Genomic DNA, 21,697 nt, shown 5'->3' on the forward strand with positions numbered 1-21,697 from the left:
ACGTCTCCTCTGGTACCAGTTACTAGTGGCGTACCTCAAGGCAACATTCTGGGCCCTGTGCTCTTCAATTTATATGTGCGGAAGCTGCCGCTCACAGCTGATGCTCTTTCCTGCAAGCTGCCGATGTTCGCGGATGACATGACGCTGTATGCCAGTAGAAGGTCGCCAGATGAAGCTGTCGGTACCGTCAACAAGGTACTTTCAGTGCTTGCTCTAGATCTTGCGGTCCTAGGGTTGTCAGTCAACTCTGCCAAAACTGTCACCATGTTCATTTCCAAACTCCCCCTGCACCTGTCTGTTCCTGTGATACTCAACGATCAGGTATTGACCCGCGTTACCAGCACCCGAATCCTGGGGTTCATCATTGATGACCGCCTAACGTGGTCGCCTCACATTGACTTTGTAATTCGCAAGACATGTGCTAAGGTTGGCGCTCTTCGTCGGTCCTTTCGGCAATTGAGCAGGAAGGCCAGGAGGCAATTTATTGTATCAGTCATTCTACCTGATCTTTTGTACTGTTGTTCGTGTTTTGTAACGAAGCTGTCCGCTAAGGACCGCCAAAGGCTCTCTACTGTGTTCCGCCGTGCTGTGCGAGCTGCCTGTGGTGCTATGTCACAGGACGACATCACGCCATTATTGACCACATTGGCGATTTATCCATTTGAACACTATATGATTCTCAACTTTGCCCAGTTTATTCATAGAAATCATGTCATCATCTCACTGCCTACCCTAACGGAATTATTTCCACCGATCACAACAGGCCTTAGAACTAGAAGCCACTCTAATGCTTCCATTGCCATATCTAAGCACCGGACAACTGATGGAGTAAATTCTTTTTCTAATCGTGCCGCAATTTTCTTTAATACACTACCTGCCGAGTGGCGCAGACACGACCGTACCTCTACATTTGCAAACCAACTCAGGGATCTTTTTAAAGACCCAGTGGCGTTTAAGAAGTATTTTGACCTTCTTTTTGGAATCTGTTGAGTTTCTCGATGATCTTGATAGTTCTTGTACTAAGCTTGAAGTTGACTTGGTGTTTGATTACTGTACTGCTTGATGTCTGAATTCCAATTGTTTTCTTTTTTTTCTTTTCTTTTCTTTTCCTTTCCTTTCCACTTATCCCGTTATCGGCCCTCTTAAGAGTTGTGTGTATCACTGTTGAGGCATCCGATGGTAAATAAAATAAATACTACTAATGCACAGCACTGATGTGCACACGTATTGTATGTTGAGTATAGAGTTAGTAATTGACATGGTTGAGAGTGGTTCCGGAAATGCACAACACCCGGCCACTTTCCAGGCATAACAAGACATTATTCCCGTAGCTATGCAGAAGACGTTACTTCAGTAACGTCTGGCGCTTGCCAGGGTCCACACAGCTTTAATTTGGTGTTTGTTTGTTTGTTTGTGTCACGCCTGGCGCTATCCCGTATCTATCCCGTACCGTATCGCACCATCAAACACAGCTGGCCATTTGCTGGCTCCCGTATCTGTCCCGTACCGTACCGTACCATCAAACACAGCTGGCCACAATATTGGTCGTATTATGTACATGTATACGACTCCCTGTGTGTTGCAACTGTGGTTGAAGGGGACGGTTGCACTTTTTGTAGCTCCATTTTATCTGAGTTTTCAGTCGTTCCTCTTACTAGTCTTGCCAAGGGGGTGGCGCTGGGTCCACCAGAGTCGCCCTGGCGTGTTTCTGAATTTGCTGGGGCGAGGGTTCCGCGACGCGGTCGCCAAGGCAGTGTCTTTTCAGTCACGACCGTTGTCGTCCTCGTCTCTCCATTCGCGGAGCTCGGAAGAGTACAGTGGTGACAGAGGCATGAGCTGTGAGTGGAGACGGTTGCTGGAAATGGATGGTGATGCAGGGAGAAGAGTTACGCTGCCTGGCGACGCGTGGGAAATTGTTTGAACCTGCAATTTCAGTTCGAGCGCGGTGAACTTCTAGACGATGTGTCCTCATGGCTGTTTTTCAACGCTTGACCTATCGCTGATATCCCTGCGTGGGATGTTCTTCCAGTGGAGTCCAGGGGGGACTTCGGGTGCCCACACTCCATCACCTGGTTGATTGTTTCGGAACTGGAAAAATAATTTTTGTTTCCTTTTTTGTGCGTATCTCTTGTCATCTCTCTTTTCTATATGTCGCACATCAGATGTACTGCTATCGCTGTCTTTCTCTTGCTATCTCTCTCTGCTTGCTGTTTTTTGTTTCTGTAGCCACTGTCCCTCATCATACCCATGCTTGGGTGGAGCGCGGCGTGACCCGTTAGGGTAGCTGTCAATACAGTACGACTCCCTGATGTATAGGGAGACTTTCTGGAAAGAAATAGGGACACGAGGAGGAAATGAAATTAGAATGGACGTTAGTTGCCGAATAGGTGATAAGATGCGTCAGCAAACACATACTTTGGAAGAGAGATCCCGTCGTCTCCAAAATAGGCGTGAACGGGCGAGTCAGCGCCGGTCACAGGAAACATCGGGAGAGAGATCCCGTCGACTCCAGAACGCCCGTGATCGGCAGAGTCAGCGCCGTCCCAGGAAACATTTCCATCAGTTCCCACACCATGCACGATGAGCTAAGCCACAAAGCATAGCGTAGGGCCCTGAGCTTCCAAGCTCTCTCGTTTATCACCTGTGCCACGTCCGAGCGTGGCCAAGGGGGATTCTTCAATGGACGAACTGATCAAAGTGAGGCAACCTCTGGCACTGCACTAGCTGCTAATTTTTGCTGCTGTTCGGTTGCTGGCATTGCAACTGAAGCTATTGAGAATCCTCATCTTCCATCACCTTCTACTTCTTCAACATGTCGGATAACTGAACTAGCCACAATTTCTTCGCAGCCATGCAGTAACCTATCATTAGGATGAATGTACTAATGGTAATCTCTCCATGAAAATTAGCCACGCACACCGAGCACACTTCTTACAAAACCGTACATGGTCTCCCATTCCAAAAGTTGTTGTTTTCCTGTCATGTTAACACGGGTTGTTATTCGCTTTCCAGGTTTCATCAAATTGTCACCTATACTTGTTCTATTGAAATCTGTGAATAATAAGTTTTCAACAGAACACGGGCAAGTGCCGAAGATCGGGCTGTAACGTTGCAGCTGTGGACATGGAATTACCAAACTATTGTCTGCGTCTATCTCTATGGACCGTCATGCATTTGTTTTAGTTGGGGTTTTCACTTATTGTTTTTAAAAAAGAGTTTTCAACAGAACCTGGACAAGTGCAGCAGGTCTGGGTATAACCATGTTCCGTGTAATTACCAAAATATTGTCTGATTCTATCTCTATGGACCGTCATAGCAATGGTTTTACTGTAGTTGTGGGATGTTCACTCATTGTGAGTAACTGTACTGAATCTTGTCTCTTTGTTCACAGCGCAATGTCCTACTCTCACTAACAGCAAGTTCAATTACAAACCTGTTGCCAGTTTCAACACACTACCAGGTACCACAGTATCCATCGAATGCATAACAGGTTTTTTGTCTAACAATAATATGGAAATAAGCCATTCTACATGTCAGGGCAATGGAAGGTGGCAACCAAGGCAACCTTTATGTGAAAGTAAGTCTTTACCTAGAAGTACACCAGTTATGCAATTACAAACAAAATATTTATGGAATATCCAGTGCTTCAAATATCTCTTCCAAGGAAACAAACATTCACATTTGGCCTTTGGGGTGAAATCCTGTCTGCGCCTTCTAGGTTCGGCCTTGTCCCATAGGTTAGACTGTAAGAGTATTGCTCGGACAAACAAGGTCTCGGGTTCAAGTCATGGCGGAGCTGGAAAATTCCATGGAGGATGACACCTGAAGCCGACGCCCATCTTCACCTGGTCGAAGGTAATAATTATATGATTCATTTCTCCCCTCCAGCGTGCATCTTGGAATGCAATGACACTAATGTGGTGGATTGTAATCATGTAGTGGGAATGGCAGCTGTCAACTGTATTTGTGGACAAAACCTCCAATGGACCATGGGCAAATGTCAACGTAAGTTCCTTCATTTGTTCAAGTAGTATTTTGTGGCGTGTGTGGCCGGCCCTGGGCACATATTTTCTCACTTATCCATTTTGTTGATGTTTTAGATTTATCCTGTGACAGTTAGCGCTTATTTGGTTTCGGCTTTTTTTCACACACTCGGTCCTCTGTATTAGTGTCGCTTTGCTACAGGTGTTATTTCCAACCCTTTTCCATGGCACCGTAAGAGCCTTGCTCTCCGAAACCCGATTCTTGCGTTTCAAAAGATATGCTATAGCATATATGCTATGATGGATGCAGAACGCTAGTGACCACTAATGTCGATATCGAAGTTATTGTGCAGTGGCGCGAGCCAATTGCTTCATGGCATTCTAAGAAGTAGATTATTGTTCCAATTCGTCACTGAACACAGCTGTATCACTGGGAATTGATACCAATCATGTAGAGCCTAAATAGCCTGGAATCCATTCGAATTAACACCGTTCGTTTCAGATGTCTTACTTTCATAAATACATTACGCGAGAGCTACATACCTCTGAGTTGTAACAAGATCATCAGAAATCGGAGCAATATCCGTTTATTGACCATTGCCTCTGCCAAAAGATAACTCTGTTGATATTGGAGTTCGCTTTCTATTTGGTCTTTCGGTTTGCATTGATCTGTATTCTTTGGTATTTTGTTTCTATGCATAGCAACACATTGTCCAGAGTTAAACTCAACAACAGTGATGACTATACCCAGGAGTACTACTGGCAGTGGCATTACTGTATCATGTACGCTTGGTTTCCATACTATCTCAATGCCGTCTTCAGTGACTTGCCAAGCTAATGGAACATGGACTACACTACCTATTTGCCAAGGTTAGGCATAGCCGACATGATAATGCGGGAAAAGAAAAGTGTGAAGTACTGTTGACGCGCATGGGACATGCATGCAGCGTCAGAAATTCAGCACGGAAAATCTATCTCTAATGCTGTCAATATTGCTGAAGATGGGCCTGGCCCGAAAATTTGGATTATATTATTTTGTTGAAGAATTTGTAGCCGAGAGACCGTTTTTGAGTAGTGGTGTATAACTGTGTGAAACATGAAGTGGCTACAGCGGAGTCTGCACACCCTTAGGAATATAACTTTCAATCCAGAAATAATGTGCCAGAATCAGTGTACTGTGTAGCTAGTGAGAGTCTGTGTCTTGCATTTGTCAAAGCGCCAAAGAAAGCCTGCAAACTCACCTCACGACCCGGGACGTTGACAGCCCCAGCAGCCCCAGGGCATAACACTGTAATGCTCAGCTTTGTATGTAAAAAAAACCATTACAGCAGTTCGGTCATATATATTTTAATCACCCAACATCCACTTCGAAGTACTTTCACTGATGAGCTATGTATTAGCGAAACAGAACAGCTGTCTGAAGGAATACACGTTATAAATACCGTCAATATAAGTGTCCTCGCAGAGGTGATGGTTGTGTGCAGGAGGGTCTAGTCGGCTGAGAGCGTAGTATAGTGGTGGAGGTGATATCAATATTTTATTCATGGCCGAGGGCTCTGTCGCACCCCGTAAATATTAAACAGAAAGACATAGTATTCTTATGTCTTTCTGTCTATAACGCACGTCCTTTGTGTGCTGGTATCTGTGTGCTGGTATATGTGTGAGTGCATTTTTTCCGTTATATATTGCAGTTATTCCTACGGATCCGGTCACTACCACGGGTACGTTCTATTCTTTTTCTTTTTTTGTCTTACTCTGCACCTGCACTGAATGCACCAAACCTTTTTGAAAACACACTATGCACTCGGATGGAGAGCCAAGCATAAATTTATAGAAAAAAAGGACCAAGTAAAACCGAACGCCTCAATAAAACAGCACTGTACGTCGACTATGACAATTGAGATGGACAATAAGCAGAAACAACATGCAGCAGTTTTACACGACGACGTTTCGCCGTATAGATAAGGATGGCTCATCAGGTGTGCAAGAATGGACTCGGATGGAGAGCCAAGGATACATTTATAGAAAAGAAAAGTACCAAGGAACCAAGGACCAAGGTTTCATTGAGGCGTTTGGTTTTGCATGATTCCTGTTCGCATAGCTTCCCCTTTAACTGATCTTCGCATCTTTGCGCCATACAAGTTGTGTGGAATGTTACTTTGCGTCCTTGAATCATGGTTTGACCGTATTTTCCAAGGTCTTGCCAGTATTGTCCTCGACGTACATGTACATCCGCCAACGTCCTTCACAGCTGAGACTTTTAGGTCGTGCTTATCTTGGTTGGGCTCACCTTGCTCACCTGATGTTATTTCTGTGGCTTAGAACCTTCCAAGTTGGAAGGATGTTGGAGTGCGAATCAGAGATGTGTTAGAGCTGATTGACAGTTAGGTCTAGAATGTCAGTACCATTGGTCAATGTCGTGCAAAAACAGACAACAACAGAAAAATTTAGACAAGGACAATAGCGCTAGTTCTCTAGATGTTAGAATTACTCAATCTGCGACCAGCACTGTCTCATCCTTTCTGGACTCGTCAACCCAACACAAAGAAACGGATGCTGAACCTGATAGAGGTTGAGAAATTATTGATTACGGAATATACTGAATCTGCGGACAGAACTGTTTCGTGCTTGAGGACTCATCAGCGCAGTACAGAGAACACGAGGCCGAACCTGTTAGCAACTAAGGTGATGAAGCGAAAAAACTAAGGTTTAAAATCCAAGTAAGTCTGACAAGAAAAGGCGTAACTATTATCAAAGTGAGGTCTAAAATAGAGAAAGAACGTAAGTGTGACAAATGGGCATGAAGTGTGCAGAAAAAAAACTCATGAACAAGCCGTGTAGACTCAAGAAAATAACCTAAGTGCTACAACATGTTCTTTTTGATTACAAAGATCAGGCTTATGCTTACGAATACGAACAGCTTCAAGTACCTCCAACTCCTGTACATGATAAGCACGACATAGTACAGAGAAGTGGGCATGGTTATACACAGTCTAACACTCCAGACGTGGTAACAACCCTCATCAACTTCATCACCATCCCTGCCACCTGACTCCTTATAACGTCCGTTTCTTCGCAATCACCACCAACCGTCTCATCGTCATCCGCCGCCTCATCATCCGCCGCATTGTCATCATCCACCTTGTCCTCATCCGCCGCATCGTCATCCAACTCATTTTCACCGCCAGTCCGTCTCATACCGTCCGTGTACTCTCTGCTAAGTCTTCCCTGGGTCTCTGTCCGTAGCTCATCAGCGTCTCCGTGTTTCGTTTCGCTTCTGGCTTATGTTTTTCTTCGCTGCTGTGTGTTGGCTTTGACCATTCATTGAATAATCTCTGTTGAGTTGTTCGCAGTTGACCTCCGCTGTCTCTGTCCCAACGGTTCAAGCGCTGCGGTGAGCTGAGATGCCTGCACAACCCGGTTTCAAAGAAGCGGGTTCAGTTTATGTGATTGTCAGTACTGTCGCTGTTGCCGACTCCACCCTAATCCCAGGTCTGCTGTTCTGGTGGTGATTCCGGTGAGGAAGGCACACTCGGTTGGCTTAGTGATCCATCCCTCTTTCTGTCAGCACTCAACTTACTCACATAATGTGGCAAATCAACACAAATCGAGAAGCGGGAAACAGCTCCGCAGTCAGAAATTCATTGTCGTCTTCCGTTGCCTTCACTATATTGCTAAGATACTGGCGCAAGGAGTGAACACTCAACGAACTCACATTATGTGATAAATCAAAACAAAGGGCATAGTGTAGAATGGAGGTGCAGAATGAACCCTACCAGACACAACTATCACAAGTCGATCACAATGAGAAGGAGAGGTACACAGGAGTAGGCTGCGTAAGTTAACACGTCACAAAGAGTACTGGGTGGTGACAAATAAGGTGAAAAGTAGAAGTCAAGTGAAAGCCGACAAATCTTCATGGACGTCCAACGTCATAATGAAAACTGCTAAGTAAACAAGACAAATACTTCACGACCCTCGAAAAATGAATATTCAGCCAGCGGTAGGTGAAAGGAAGGCGGCTAGGGTGTGGCATAGTCGACAACAGTGGGATTCTGAAGCAACGTATTCAGAGCGTCTATCGCTATATTCGCATCCCGATTCATACAGTAGTAAAATTCATGGTGTTCACATTTGACGCCGTCAGATCGTCCTGTTGCTTCCCGTAGATCCTTGCATCACGCCAAAAGCTACAAGTACATCCTTTTTCTGAATGGACTGTAGGCTTAACAGGCGGGACACGATCGTTAGGAGAGGTATCGGACTATAGGTACTGGAGATGGTCGATGTCCCCACTTTGAAAAGGGGAGACAGATAAAAGTGCTTGAATTTAGCTGCCACTTTCACCGATCGCAAGGACTCGTCAAATAAGTCACTCAAGGAAGGGGCAAGTGTGGAGGAGGTCATTATAAGGACCAATTATGGTACACCGTCAGTCCCCGTAGCTTTGTTTGCGTCAACCTGGAGAGCAGCTTCGTCACTTCGGCTGGGGTAAATAGTTGGAGGCCGAGAAGACCTGACTCGGCGTTTAGCCCGTGAGGAGGTAAGCGGTCATGTGGACTCCGAACGTCTGGCACGACTTAGCCTAACGTGTTACTGAGGTGGTGAAGCGATGCCTGATGTTCTTGATACGACTTTGACCGGCCAGTACCTTTGTCGATGGTTCAGAGGGCAAACTCATGGACATGCGTACTGAAGGATTTAGGAACAGCTTTAAAACCAATGGTGGACCTGTTAGTCTCTCTGGCTGTGTTGTGGACGGTGATTATTTCTCTGAAGATCTAATTTTTATGCCATTGTCGTGTGCTACTGTACATGTTCGTTTTTGATTTTTCAGTCAGTTCTACACCACGGTCCACACCTGTCTCAACACGTGAATCCTGCACGACAACTAGCGGTATGTACAATCTCAAATGATTTGAGAATAGCAAGTTGTAAAAGCAGTACTCAATTATTTTAAAATATCGTGGAGGAGACAAAAAACCGTAGTATTGAAATGAAAACAAGTATTGAAATCAACTACTCAAGTACTAGTATTCAATGCTTTGTGGGAAAGACACCAATGGGAAAAGTCTGAAGAAAACATTGACTGTAACCAGACTCGCTACCAGGACTCGAGCCAAGGATCTTCGCTTGAGGCCAGCCATGCTCTAACCACTGAGCTAAGGTGTAGCAGTCATCTCGCTTCCTGTTTATTCATACATGCCGGTGAAATGTAGCCCTCCCTTTAACTTGGGGCTCCTAGTATGGGGCCAGGTGCCCAAAATGTTTACTTTCGTTGCAGTTGAGAGCGCACAACTTTTTGAGAGTTTCAACGTGTAGAGAGGACCACAAGGAGCTCAACGATATATTGTTTTGGCCCTCGAAACGTGATGGAAGGTGCTGAAATTAGCCATTGAAGGTTAGTGCATGGTAACCATGGCAACTATCCCCCTGTCTTTCTTTGTACGTGAAGTGTGTGGACGTGTCTCCGCAACGACTACCGCAACTGGATCTCGCCGGAGGTGGCGGCACATGTAAGTGGGTCGAAGCACCTTGATAGCAAATACACATTCTGCGCCATGCGCCAGAGTCCAAACTAGAGGGCCAGCGGATCCGTGGCCCGCCAGGGCTGTTTACTGTATCAAGTCCTGACAAGCAACGCATCTGGACTTTGCACAGCAGGCGCAGCGTGTGTCTGACGCAGATTATCACCAACCACTCAATCAGTGCGGCCCACTGGTTCCACGTCATCAATGGCAAGAACTGGCGTATCAGACTGCTCCTTCTCGCAATAGCTGTGCAACAGTGTGACTGCGAGTGCTACGTCGCAGTTGTAAGCGCCAGCTTACTGTTAGACTACGGCCTGTTAGCGCAATTTGTTTCATAATCGGTGATATCATGGCAGTCTCTTTTCCAAATCTTGCCAAACGTACTGTATGCAGCTTTGCCATCAGGCTTTGTGAACGCCTGGTGAACAAGCTTCTTCGTAGTGATACATGTACTGGGCAAATCCATGTACATGTAGGCGAAATTGAGTTTGTGCTGGATTGTTGACCCATGACCCTTTCTTCAACTTCTGGTGAAGTTTGAGGTAGATTGCATACATATTCAGTTAGATACAATGACAATTTCTTTGCACTTTTCCTACAATTTTTTGAGGAAAAGTAGTAAAAATCCTGGATTTTATGCTACATTTTGGAGCCAATGCTGTGAGAGTTTAAGCAGCATGATTGCAACCAAACTTTGCAGAATAAATCTGTATGTGATAATCTTCAAAAGGAAAGGTTTATGATGGCATTGGATCTTCCTGTTGTGGAGATAGACACATTCTATCTTTGTTCTGTGGATGGTGTTGCTCACGATCTGCTGGAAGAGGTATTTGGCTCTGTATGAGGATATGCCAGCCGGAGTGATGGGTAGAGGGAGGTGCAAAGTAGTGAAGAAGCTCGGATCAATGCTGGGTTAAAGGATATTGATAGTTTTATCTGGTACTTGTAGTAGAACATCTAGTTATGTCTACATCTGCCGCACACGTTGTTTCATAATCGGTGATATCATGGCAGTCTCTTTTCCAAATCTTGCCAAACGTACTGTATGCAGCTTTGCCACCAGGCGTTGTGAACGCCTGGTGAACAAACTTCTTCGTAGTGATACTGGGCAAATACATGTAGGTTGGTACTGGCTTGTTGTGCCCATGTGGATCTGCAGGTTAAGGGAGGCCATGAGCTATAGCATAATGCTCTATAAAATGCTTCAGCTCCACAACATCTTCCACAGGCAGTGCATTCCACTGGTTCCAGAGTTCATTCAATTCCTGTGTTGGGCTGATTTCACTTGCACTGACACAGCATCCTGCACAGATTTCAGCACCCAGGGCTTGATCCTGGGCTGGAGGCATACACAAAGACTTCCTGACATGCATGTTTGTGACTTCCACACTGACTTCCACCCTGACACTGACTGTAGTCTTCAGTAGTTCAGAGTAGTATTGTTGAGCCCCATCTACCACGTCTCCCAGCATGCTGGACGCGCTGGGTAGCCTCACCACGTCTCCTGAGCACGTCTAGCTTTCCGCCTACATGTACACACAAGCAGCTCTCTGACTTGGTCAGGACTTGCGCTGCTGTGAGCGCTGTAACTATAAAGCAAGGTTTCAAGTGTCACGCTCTTGAAACAGCACCAGTGCGGAACAACTACAGCCCTTGTCAAACTTGTCGCTCGCCTTCTGGATTGTAGACAGTACTTGAACCGATTTTATCGGTCTGCACTCTGTTTATTGCCGGCATTGAGGGGCTGGGCTGGTGGCAAAACTGACGCCTGATCGAAATTCTTCTCCGCATGGCCGTCCAGCTCGATCAGCGTTGCGTCCTGCGATTCCACATCCGACTCTCTTCGGCACTGCTGTCATCAGAACTGCGATTGGACCAGGCCAAAAAATGACTATTCAGCGTGAAGGAGTTAGGATGAAACCTCTGGGAGAAGGCCACAGCAATTATTTGAGCTAGCGACCGTCTTCTGCTTCGTTCCGCCATGACTCTCACCTTGTGATCTTCAAATATCGACAGACCGTGACGTTTTGTTCTTTTTCTCGAAAAAAATACGAAGCACCTAAGGTCGGTTTTCGCAGAGCACGGGTCATTTGGTGGTTGAAAATTTGGAGCATAATTTGGCAGGTTTACACATTTTGCTGCAGTTAGAGTTTTCTTATATATTCTCAGATACATGTACTTGAAGTACGTGTAAGTAACCATGCTATGAGAGAGGGGTATGGTGTAACAGTGTGAGTGCGAGTGATGCATCACAGTAATTGGGCTACTGCCTGCGCACAATACATCTACAAAATACTATTTTTTGTACTGAGAACAATGTCGAATCTACCAACACTATCATTCTGTGCGTGCTGAGCGGGCACAAGCTGAGCATATGAAGGGCTGATGTAACTCTGCTCTGAGCCAAACGTTTGCCAAACTGCCGTGGACGATTATCACCAAAGCGACCCCTATGACTAGTTCTACCCTTTTAGCTGCCCTGGATCTGTAAGATGTCCATCTGTCCATACCCCAAGACAGCCCTCCAAGTGTTTGCCGCAATCCTTGGCTGCAGTGGAACGCCCTACACGTTTTAGTAATGAAGAGAATAGTATGAAGAGCCTATACAAGAAATAACCCTCAATTGAATTTCCATAGTTCTTTAGAGAGCACCTTAACAAAAATCTTGCTTGGTAGCCCCATTGAGCAGATTAAGAAGATTTTGTTGCCACCGAATAGCCTGGTTATAGGCGCGGATGACAGTATCGCATGGTAAGCCTGGAAGGTGTACCTTCCTTTGAGGGCAATGAGACAGGTGCATTATCCGACCCTTTAGCAGGGCCTTCTCTATGCGGTAAGTCAACACAAAGAGGTAGCCAGGAACATTAAACATCAAGCAAAGCGCATCCACTGTCATTTTTGTGTGGTTCTCAAAAATCGGTCAACATCCTGGGGAACCCGATCATAATTATCTTCCTAATTGGCCTTGGTCATGGTGGAAATATAGAATACTCTATACTCTTTACTCTATTATTAAGTTGGCGGAAGGCATGTCTGCATCACCATTTTGCCAGGTGTGTTTTCCAACAGTTCTCTACAAGTCGAGCGCAAAATATGAACAAAGCATGTTCAGATTTTCCAAGCAGTTCCCATGACATGTTTTTTTCACTTCAAAATCTATACATTGTGATCTAAACCATAGATTCTAGAACTGTGTTCAGGCATCCAAAAATTGTGGTTATAATGCACGTACAGTATGTGTAGATGTTGGAACGTAAAATGTGCTGTGTTCTCTCACCTACAGCGGAACATCAAACCCGGACGTCATGCGCACTTGGGACTGTGATCGGCGGTGTTGTTGGAGGAATCTTTATCGGGATAATAGCAACAACTTTGGTAGCCATAATAGTCCATCGTAAGATACAAGGCAAACCAGTCAAGACCGAAGATCCAGGTCAAACACACAATGCAGCCTATGAAGACGCTGATATTGCGGAGAGTTCCCTCACCAAAAGTGATGCTTATGGTGTTGTCGAATCCGCCCAGCAACCACAGTATGAATTTGTTTGCCCGCAGTAACTCACTGATTGTGCACATTTAATCATGCTCTATAGTTTGGTGTGCTTCTCTGTGTTCTTTGCCTATTGTTTTGGCTCAGCACAATTCATCTCAGTATACATTCTTGCATTTCTACCCGTCGCAACGATTTTCTTAATCAGTTTGTTTTGCAATTCCTCAGTTTGGTGTTTAGTTTTTAATAGTTTTATTCCAAACAATACATGGCTGGGGTAGCCAATGACCACTTTGCGTGGCGATTGCAGGTTTTTTATAACCACAACGTACTGTCCACCGCCTTCTTTATTCTCATTCTATCTTTGGATTATTTTATTCTGGGAGCGTGCTCCCAACGAATTCAGAGATTGACTTTCAACCGTGGCTTTTCCTTGCAGCTCAAAAGAGTTAATTTCAAATCTATGCCTTCAACTCACGTTGTGCTCAGCGGAGCACACAACTTATCCATAACTAGGCTCAACACACTCGCCCCCAAACACAATTTACCATTAAATCGCGTTAACGCTTTTTCCAGGGTTATTAGTGGTACTTAAAATGTAAGATTGTTTTCCATTTTAAAGAAACTTGTAATGTTGTTTCTTCTTTTCCAATACTCTCTGATTGACTTCATATGCATACACACACTTCACGTCGTCTTTTTCTCTCAATTTTTATCCCGCAATCATTTCTCACTTTTCTCGTATAAAACTGTTTCATATTTCTATCCTTTTTCCGGATGTGTTTTTCCATGTACACGTAAAAAAGAATATGATTGATGCAGAGGGATTTTGGGATTGCAATAAAGAGAATCAGCTGAAGCTTCATCTCATGAAGGATCTTTTGAGATGCCATGAACATACTCTTGAGAAAGTGATGATGGACAAAGAAATAAAACGAATGTGGTGGGAATGTAATGTCAAGAACAAAAATGGGAACAGTACAAATAATCAACGAGGAGAACATAATTTTAAAATAGATATGAATACGATGATGGCCGTAGATATCACGCAACTCGACATATGTGTGTATTTTTATAACAATAATATTGAAACCCAGAATCGATTTTCTCGTTCCTATCATCAGTGTGGAAAAATTCGGAACTAAAGGATACAAAACAATAAAACTGAAGTCGTGGAAAGGTGGTTTTATTGCAGTTGCATCATGATGTTATGTGGCATTTCCACTACCTTTCTACTATTTAACTGCAGTTTCATTGGTTTTTATCCTTTAGTTCCGTATTTTTCCCCACTGATCATGAAACAGTTCCGCACCTGCATGAGCGATCTTTTAGAAGAGCGCATGGAAACGGTCCTAGATTCCATTGCTCGTATCCGTGAGGAGGTGTCAGCCGTCAGTAACTCGTTCAATGGCTTGGATACTCGACTCAATATTCTTGAAAGAAGGCTTGAGAAGACGGATATCGGACCCTTGGAGCAAGCGATCAGGTCGCAAGGCGAAGAAATCCGACGTGTGGCTGCTAGCGTAGACGTAACTTGCAGTCGAGTAAGGAAGCTGGAGGAGTGCCTGGCCGGCACCCAACCAGCCTGTACCAGTCCTTCACCGCGGGTACATCCACGGCCCGCGCAGGCTGTGGGTGCGTGCCAGGCGCAGATGCACCCCCACTCCTACTCCAGGGCTGCGGCTGCGCCGGCTACCGATGGCTTTCGTGCCAAGGCTGCCCAAGGCTGCACCAGACAGGACGAATGCAGGCTCAGTAACGGAGCCCGCACTTCAGGCAACGGTGACATCTTGCTATCAGCGCCCTGCACGCGAGCACGACCGGTTAAGGGGTGCCAGTCGGCTAAAGTGCAAGGCCGTCTACGTTGGCCGTGTTGATGTCGGTTGCTCGGCAAGTTCAATCGCTAAATGGTGCGAGGACCGCAGTGTGACTGTAATCAAATGCTCAGTATCTGCGGCACGGTATTTTGGTCTGGCGTATGCCCACCTTGTTATTTCGGAGGAGCATTGGCAGAAGGTCCAGAGTCTAGACTTCTGGCCAAGTGGCATTTCGGTTCGTGAATGGCGCTTCAAATCAGACCGCATCACTCAACAGAACTGAGTGCGTCGCTCAATCCACTTGCGCCACCATTCCTTCCTGATTCTGGACGACAAACTAATAAAACTCCCAATCAACCTGCCCAATTACCTTCATCCTTCTCAGTGCTCTCACTTAACTGCCGCTCCATAGTAAATAAGTTAGCTGAGCTTAGTCAAGTCTGTGAGCAGTATTCTCCAGACATAATCTGCCTATGTGAAACGTGGCTGACAGCTGCCATAGACGTCTCAATTCCAGGCTACACGTCATACCGCCTGGACCACCCACCCATGATCAGCTCTGATAACCTGCCAGCAAGAGGCTATGGCGGTGTTGCTACTCTTTTAGCTGACAGATCGTTCATGTCCATCAAGCGCCGCTTCGACCTTGAGCGCTGTGGACTGGAGGCGGTTTGGCTCGAATTGCGGCCAGTGATCCTTCCCTCACTCCCCTTCATCATCTGCTCTGTTTACAGACCCCTGGAGACAGCATCTCCCAAGTCCAGGCATGTAGTGACCTCCTAGAGGACTGTCTGTCCAATATTAGCCTCCCCAATTCGGCGATTGTACTTGCAGGAGACTTGAATGCTCGCTACTCTGACTGGTCTCCTAGTGACACCACGAATCGTGCTGGAAGGGAGTTCCGTAACCTCTTCTCTTGTTTTGGCCTTGAGCAAATGGTGACATTCCCCACACACTTTACATCCCCACGGCTCAACATCGTGTATTGACGTTGTACTCACGGATCATCCTCACCTACTACTCTCTGTTACATCTGCTGCTCCTCTTGGTGCATCTGACCACGCACAGATCCTCAGTCATTTCCTACTGCCTACTGATGCTGTTTACCGTGAGGAACCTGCTGCAAGCGGACATCCCGCTGCTGCACCCCGAAGCCACTTCAGCAATGTTCCTGCAAAGCCGGAATATGACTTTAAATCCGTGCCATCTTCCGTCTGGGATAGTGTGAATGCAGAGCTCTCTGATATTGACTGGAGCTGGCACGTGCGTGCCAGCAACGTCAATGATGCGCTTTCGCACTTTTCTTCCATTCTCAACAGTGCCCTTGAGAAGCACCTCTGGCCATTCGGAAAGCAGCCGTATTCTCACCGCTGCCCACGGCCCAGTCAGCCACCCTGGGTTGATGCCCATCTCCGCACAGCAATCAAGTGGAAATTCGATCTCTATAGCATTTTTAAGAAGTACCCAACACAACAAAACAAACAAGCATACCAACAGCAGCGAAATATAGTGAAAACCCTGACGCGGACAAAGTACAGAGCTTATATCCGCTCAGTGCAAACTACTTTGCAGGGTAGACACCGTCCATCGCTTCACCAGTTTGTGAGACAAGCAAGAATTCGAAACGTATCACGGGAAATTCCGTCACTCACAACAGGGAATCAGCAGGCGGCTGACCCTTTGGCCAAAGCTAGGGCATTAAACGCCCAGTTTGCCTCTGTGACTCGGCCAGATGACCCGTTGCTCTCTATTCCCCCTATTCTCACCCCCTCGGAGCCCTCAGCTTGTTTCACGTCCGTCATCACCACAACTGCCACTGTCCGGCGTCATCTGAAGAAGCTTCCGGCGTGCAAGGCGTCTGGTCCTGACGGCATCCCGTGTACAATTTGCAGATCACATAGCCCTGTACGACTCCCAGGCCTCAGCGGCGGAATCGTCCAGAACCCTCACCACAGCGGCAACTGCTCTGGCCGGTTGGCTGAAGTCCCGAGGCCTTATCTTGAACGCCACCAAGAGCCAGGTTCTGACTATCTCTCCCCAGCAGCATGTACAGGAAGTAACAGTCAAAAGCGGCGACTGTCTCCTCCCCTCAGCGTCTTCTGCGCGCTACCTCGGCGTTCACCTTGACAATCGCCTAGATTGGGACACCCATGTAAACTATGTGGTCACCAAGGTTGCCAAGAAATTTGGCGCCTTGTGGCGGGCACGCCGAAGCCTATCAAGACGCTCTCGTCAGGTGTATGTGAAGGCGGTCATAATGCCCGACCTGCTTTATGGCTCCTGCTGTTTTTCAGCCGCAATGCGAGAGGGTCAACTGAAACGACTGCAAACCACGCAAAACAGAGCCATCCGCTGTATCGATGGCAACCCGCCCCGGACAGCCATGCAGCCGCTGCTCACTGCTCACTCCTTGTACCGTGTCAGCGAGCTCTACAGGCAGACAATATTGATCACCATCTGGCGGTGCATCCACGCCCGCACCAGCCCTGTGCTCGCCCAGCTTCTGACCCCGGCACAAGGCACCCCTACCCGCCATCAGCAGTCAAATGGCCTACTAAGCCAGGCAAACCGTAGCCGCCGTGGTCAGCGGAGATTTTCTGTTGCTGGTACTCTGCTGTGGAACGCTCTCCCTGGCGAGGTCCGCACAATTACCCGGCTACCTGAGTTTAAGCATGCATGTGTACCATACGCCTGTTGGGAGTAGTTCGAGTTGCTGCTGATTGCTCTGCTCTCCCTCCCCGTGCAGTTCAGTAACCCGCACGTAGTATCACAGATACATCGTATTCTCTCTCTCCCCCCGTTTACCCGCAGTTATTAGTATCCTATTCTCTTACTTTGTGCTTCCATAGCTTTTACTATGTTCTTCCATAGCCACTTCTAGGCTAAGCCTTCGCCGTCATTTTATTGGGTCGTCATCCCGTTTGAATGTGCGAAGTGAAATAAAAACCAACCAACCAACCATCCCCAACCGGGTCCTCAAGGCCCTGGCATCATCCATAGCATTCCCTTTGTGCCATATTTTCAACATGTCATTTACCACGGGCATATTCCCTTCCGCATGGAAAACAGCGAAAGTCATACCTGTATTCAAGAAAGGTTCCCGCCACGAACCTGCAAACTACCGCCCTATCTCTCTTCTTCCCTGCCTGTCCAAAGTATGTGAACGCATTTTTTATGACCACTTATACAGACATGTTTCGCTGTTTCTGAGTCCCGCACAATCTGGGTTTCGTAAAGGCGACTCCACCTCCCTTCAACTGACCCGCATCGTGCAGGTGTGCCAGCACAGGGATAACAGAGCGCTTGCTGGCATTTGCTTCTTTGACTTGGCCAAGGCTTTTGATACCGTCTGGCATCGAGGACTTTTGGCAAAGCTCGAGCATGCATTCAGGGTACGCAAACAACCACTCTCCTGGCTGAAATCGTATCTCTCTGGGCGTTATCAGTACGTAACTGTGCTTGGCACATCCTCGGCTGCAGAGCCAGTATTGTCAGGCGTTCCTCAAGGATCAATTCTTGGTCCCCTACTATTTATAATTTACGTAAACGACTTACCTGCAGTCTTCCCTGGAACGTCTCTGTTTGCTGACGACACGACCCTTCTCACCTCATCAGCTTCCCTCACTGGCCTGAAAAACAACTTGCGTGCTGGCATTCAGGAAGTTCTTTCCTGGATGTCGTCCTGGAGGTCCCCAAATCTATCAAAAACAAAGATCATGCTCTTCCCGCCCCAGCCGGAGTTCACAACCCTCATCCATGCCAACTTTCCAAATCCAGTTGACATAGTGTCTTCTCGCAAACACCTTGGCATTGTGATTGACTCTGCACTCTCTTGGGTACCTTACATCGAATATATCTGTAAAAAATCATCAAGTAAATCCTTAGGAATTCTCTCCCCCCACTGCTCCTACCTCCCACTTTCTTGCAAGCTTCTTTTTTTATTTAGCCTACCTTATTTTTTATTTTATTTTATTTTATTTTATTTTATTTTTTTATTTATTTCACCTTCCCGTGGCCAGAGAATATAGGCCAATATGGAGGGAGGGGGGCGGTAGCCAGCCATGGCAGTAAACAAAAACAAAGCAAAAATAAATAAATATTACACATTACTGGAGGCAAAGAAAACCAAATGTGGATGAAGAACTACCAGTTATTAGAACACGAGCTTCATGTTGGCCTTGAAATCCTTTAACGTACAAGACGATTTTACTGATAGAGGCAGGGCCAGCCAGAGAGAATAGGCACCTTCGCCCAATATTTGATTATGCAGATACGTTTTGGGTTGGGTTATCCTCTTCCGCTGCTGCAAAGCTTGAAATACATCTCAAGAAAATCCTTAAAATTCTCCTCCGTCAACCCCGCATGCTCTCATCATCCGCCCTTTATAAAATCGCTCACACAACCCCGTTATCACTTGGACGCAGTGCACACCTGGCTTCTCTTGTCCATTCTATTAAGCTTGAGTTGAGCCCACCTCATCTCATGTGTTTTAATTGGTTCTCTTCTCTAAGAACTAAAAACTCGCTCTTACTCCCTAAGTGTAACTCATCCACTCTTTTGCGCTCCCCTCTCTTTATTGCTTGTTCTGTTTGGCTCACTCTACCCAGAGAAATTAAGGACCTGACCTCACTCCGCCTGTTTAAGATCCGTGCCGCCCCTTATTTACTACGACATACATAGCTCATTATCCGCATGTCCTTTACGTCTCTGTGTTTTCACTGTTTTTATTTGACATTATCTTTCTTTACGGAGTTGTTGTTGCTGTTCGTTTTGCTACTCTTTCTTTTTCCCTCCCCTTATTTCTATTTATCGCCGTGGTTGGCAATCACCCACTCTCGTAACATTGGCCGGTGTTTCCGCCGAGTCTTGAGATCTTGTAATAAATAATAAAATAATAATGATAGGAACGCGAAAATCGATTCTGGGTTTCAATAGTATTTGATATAAAAATACACATACATGTCGAACAAGTAACGTAGTTGCATGATGTCTGCGGCTGTCATCCTATTCATAGCTATATTAGGATGACCCAGAGGCTTAAGCCTGCATTGAGCACCAAGAAAAAAATCCACACGAACACCAAAGTTTGGAAAGCCCCCTCCCTGTTTGCAACGCATATGGCGCAGTTTGACTGAACTGATCATTATTTGACAAATAGACTACTTCAAGTATAATATAAAAAAGTACATGACATAAAAAGTACATGTATATATAACAAGGTACGGTAGGATTATTGTTTGTTTGTTTGTTTGTATTTATTTTGATTCCCAAATTCAAACGGGCTTATAACCCAATAACATGAAAGCGAATATGAAAATTATAATGAGAATGAGAATTAAAATACTTAGATCTTCAGCGTAGAGTCAGCGGTACATCAGAGGGAGATCGGGTACAACAGAAAGAGAACAGACAAAAAAACAGAAGATTTCGCTTGTCTTCAGCATCTACAGAGCACAGGTATAGGGGATTACCTGAGTGCGAAATTGCTGAACGTGATGGATGGCACGGATGTCGCCGGGAAGGGCATTCCATAATACAGCACCCTTGCAAGTAAAGCGCCTCCGCCCCGCAACCGAATGGGAAACTGGCACGCACAGGCCCATGGCAGATTGGAGCCAAGTAGGGCCAGGTGCAGCGGGGGTTAGCAGGACTTGCAACTCTGGACTTGCCAGTGCATAACAACAGCGCCACACCAGGTATGCTAGCTTCTGATTGAAGATTTCTGCCACACGGAACACTGCCATGCGCTCCAGCAGGGCGCGGGCAGACGACCACGGAGGGCGGCCAAAGACAGCGCGAGCCCCACTGTTCTGCAGGACCTGTATACGGTCGAGGTACCTTCTTTGCAGTGAGCTAGAGTACGCGTTTGAGGCATAGAGCATGTCAGACATGATCAGCGATCTAAAGTAGGTCATGCGTGACTGATGATTCAGGCAGCGGCGCATTCGCCAGAGTGCCCCCATCTTCTGCGACACGCGTGCAGAACATTTGGCAATGTGGGCGTGCCAGGACATGCCGGAATCGATTGTGGCGCCAAGATAACGAGCACTCAGCACACTAGGCAGTGAAGTGGCATGGCTTATGATTTTGGTACGTTCTTGTCTCTCCTCTGCTGCTTACCTTATCCAGGCCAGTGTGGCTGGTCATCATCTGTTGCTTTTGCCAATCCATGGTATGGTTCACCTGAAACTATAAAGCCACAGCGATTTGTAGCAATGTGCTTTCGCCATCGTTATTTGTATTGCGTGTGTAAATAATTCTATCACAATTCGGGCTGCATTAGAACATGAAATGACTGGGAGTATGAAATTCAGGATTTGAAGTAACTTTCGTATTGCAGTTACCACTACTTGTTACAGTGCTTCTCGGTGTGCTAAACTGTTCTTTTGTTCTGTTTATTATGACAAGAAAATGTACAAATTCTTAGAAGAAAAGATGTTCAGCATTTCCGGCTTGTTTTGAAGTTATTTTTACACAATAACCAATTACATGTACGAAGAGAATTCACCTTCAGCATTAGGGTACTTCCTCCTTATAGCTGAAACTGTACATGATGGTGTTCAGTACCGGACTCCTCAGCCAAGTTTCCCGAATACCAGCCATATGTATTGTCGATATGCTGCATAACGGTACGAGCGGCAGTGGGGAACAAGAGAGTAGATCTTCCTGTTGTTAATCTCACATGTCAGCGTACATTTCAGTGCAACAGCAGACCACCCTGCAACACAATTATTTTTGATGAAGTATAAAAGCCAATATCCTGGCTATATCTTTGCCCTAGGGAACAGCATTTTGTTGATGAGAAAATATATTTCTGCTATGCAACATCGAAGACAGTATTCACTATTAGCACGTACCGGTTTTCAAATTCGGATG

General features: G+C 46.1%; 2 long non-coding RNA genes across 2 annotated transcripts in view; both read left to right on the forward strand.

Moving 5' to 3' along the window:
* Positions 1–3,531, forward strand: part of LOC135812620 (uncharacterized) — a 29,376-nt gene extending 25,845 nt beyond the window's left edge. The window contains exon 3 of the long non-coding RNA XR_010552876.1: positions 3,392–3,531. This is a non-coding gene — a long non-coding RNA (uncharacterized LOC135812620). The remainder of the gene's footprint in view (positions 1–3,391) is intronic.
* Positions 3,532–8,849: 5,318 nt separating this feature from the next.
* LOC135812621 (uncharacterized) lies at positions 8,850–13,863 on the forward strand. Its single transcript, XR_010552877.1, has 2 exons — positions 8,850–8,880; positions 12,798–13,863. It is a non-coding gene; the product is annotated as an uncharacterized LOC135812621 (long non-coding RNA).
* The last annotated feature ends 7,834 nt before the right edge of the window (positions 13,864–21,697 follow it).

Source organism: Sycon ciliatum, chromosome 3 (genome assembly GCF_964019385.1).
Source record: "Sycon ciliatum chromosome 3, ocSycCili1.1, whole genome shotgun sequence".
Classification (NCBI taxonomy): Eukaryota; Metazoa; Porifera; class Calcarea; order Leucosolenida; family Sycettidae; genus Sycon; species Sycon ciliatum.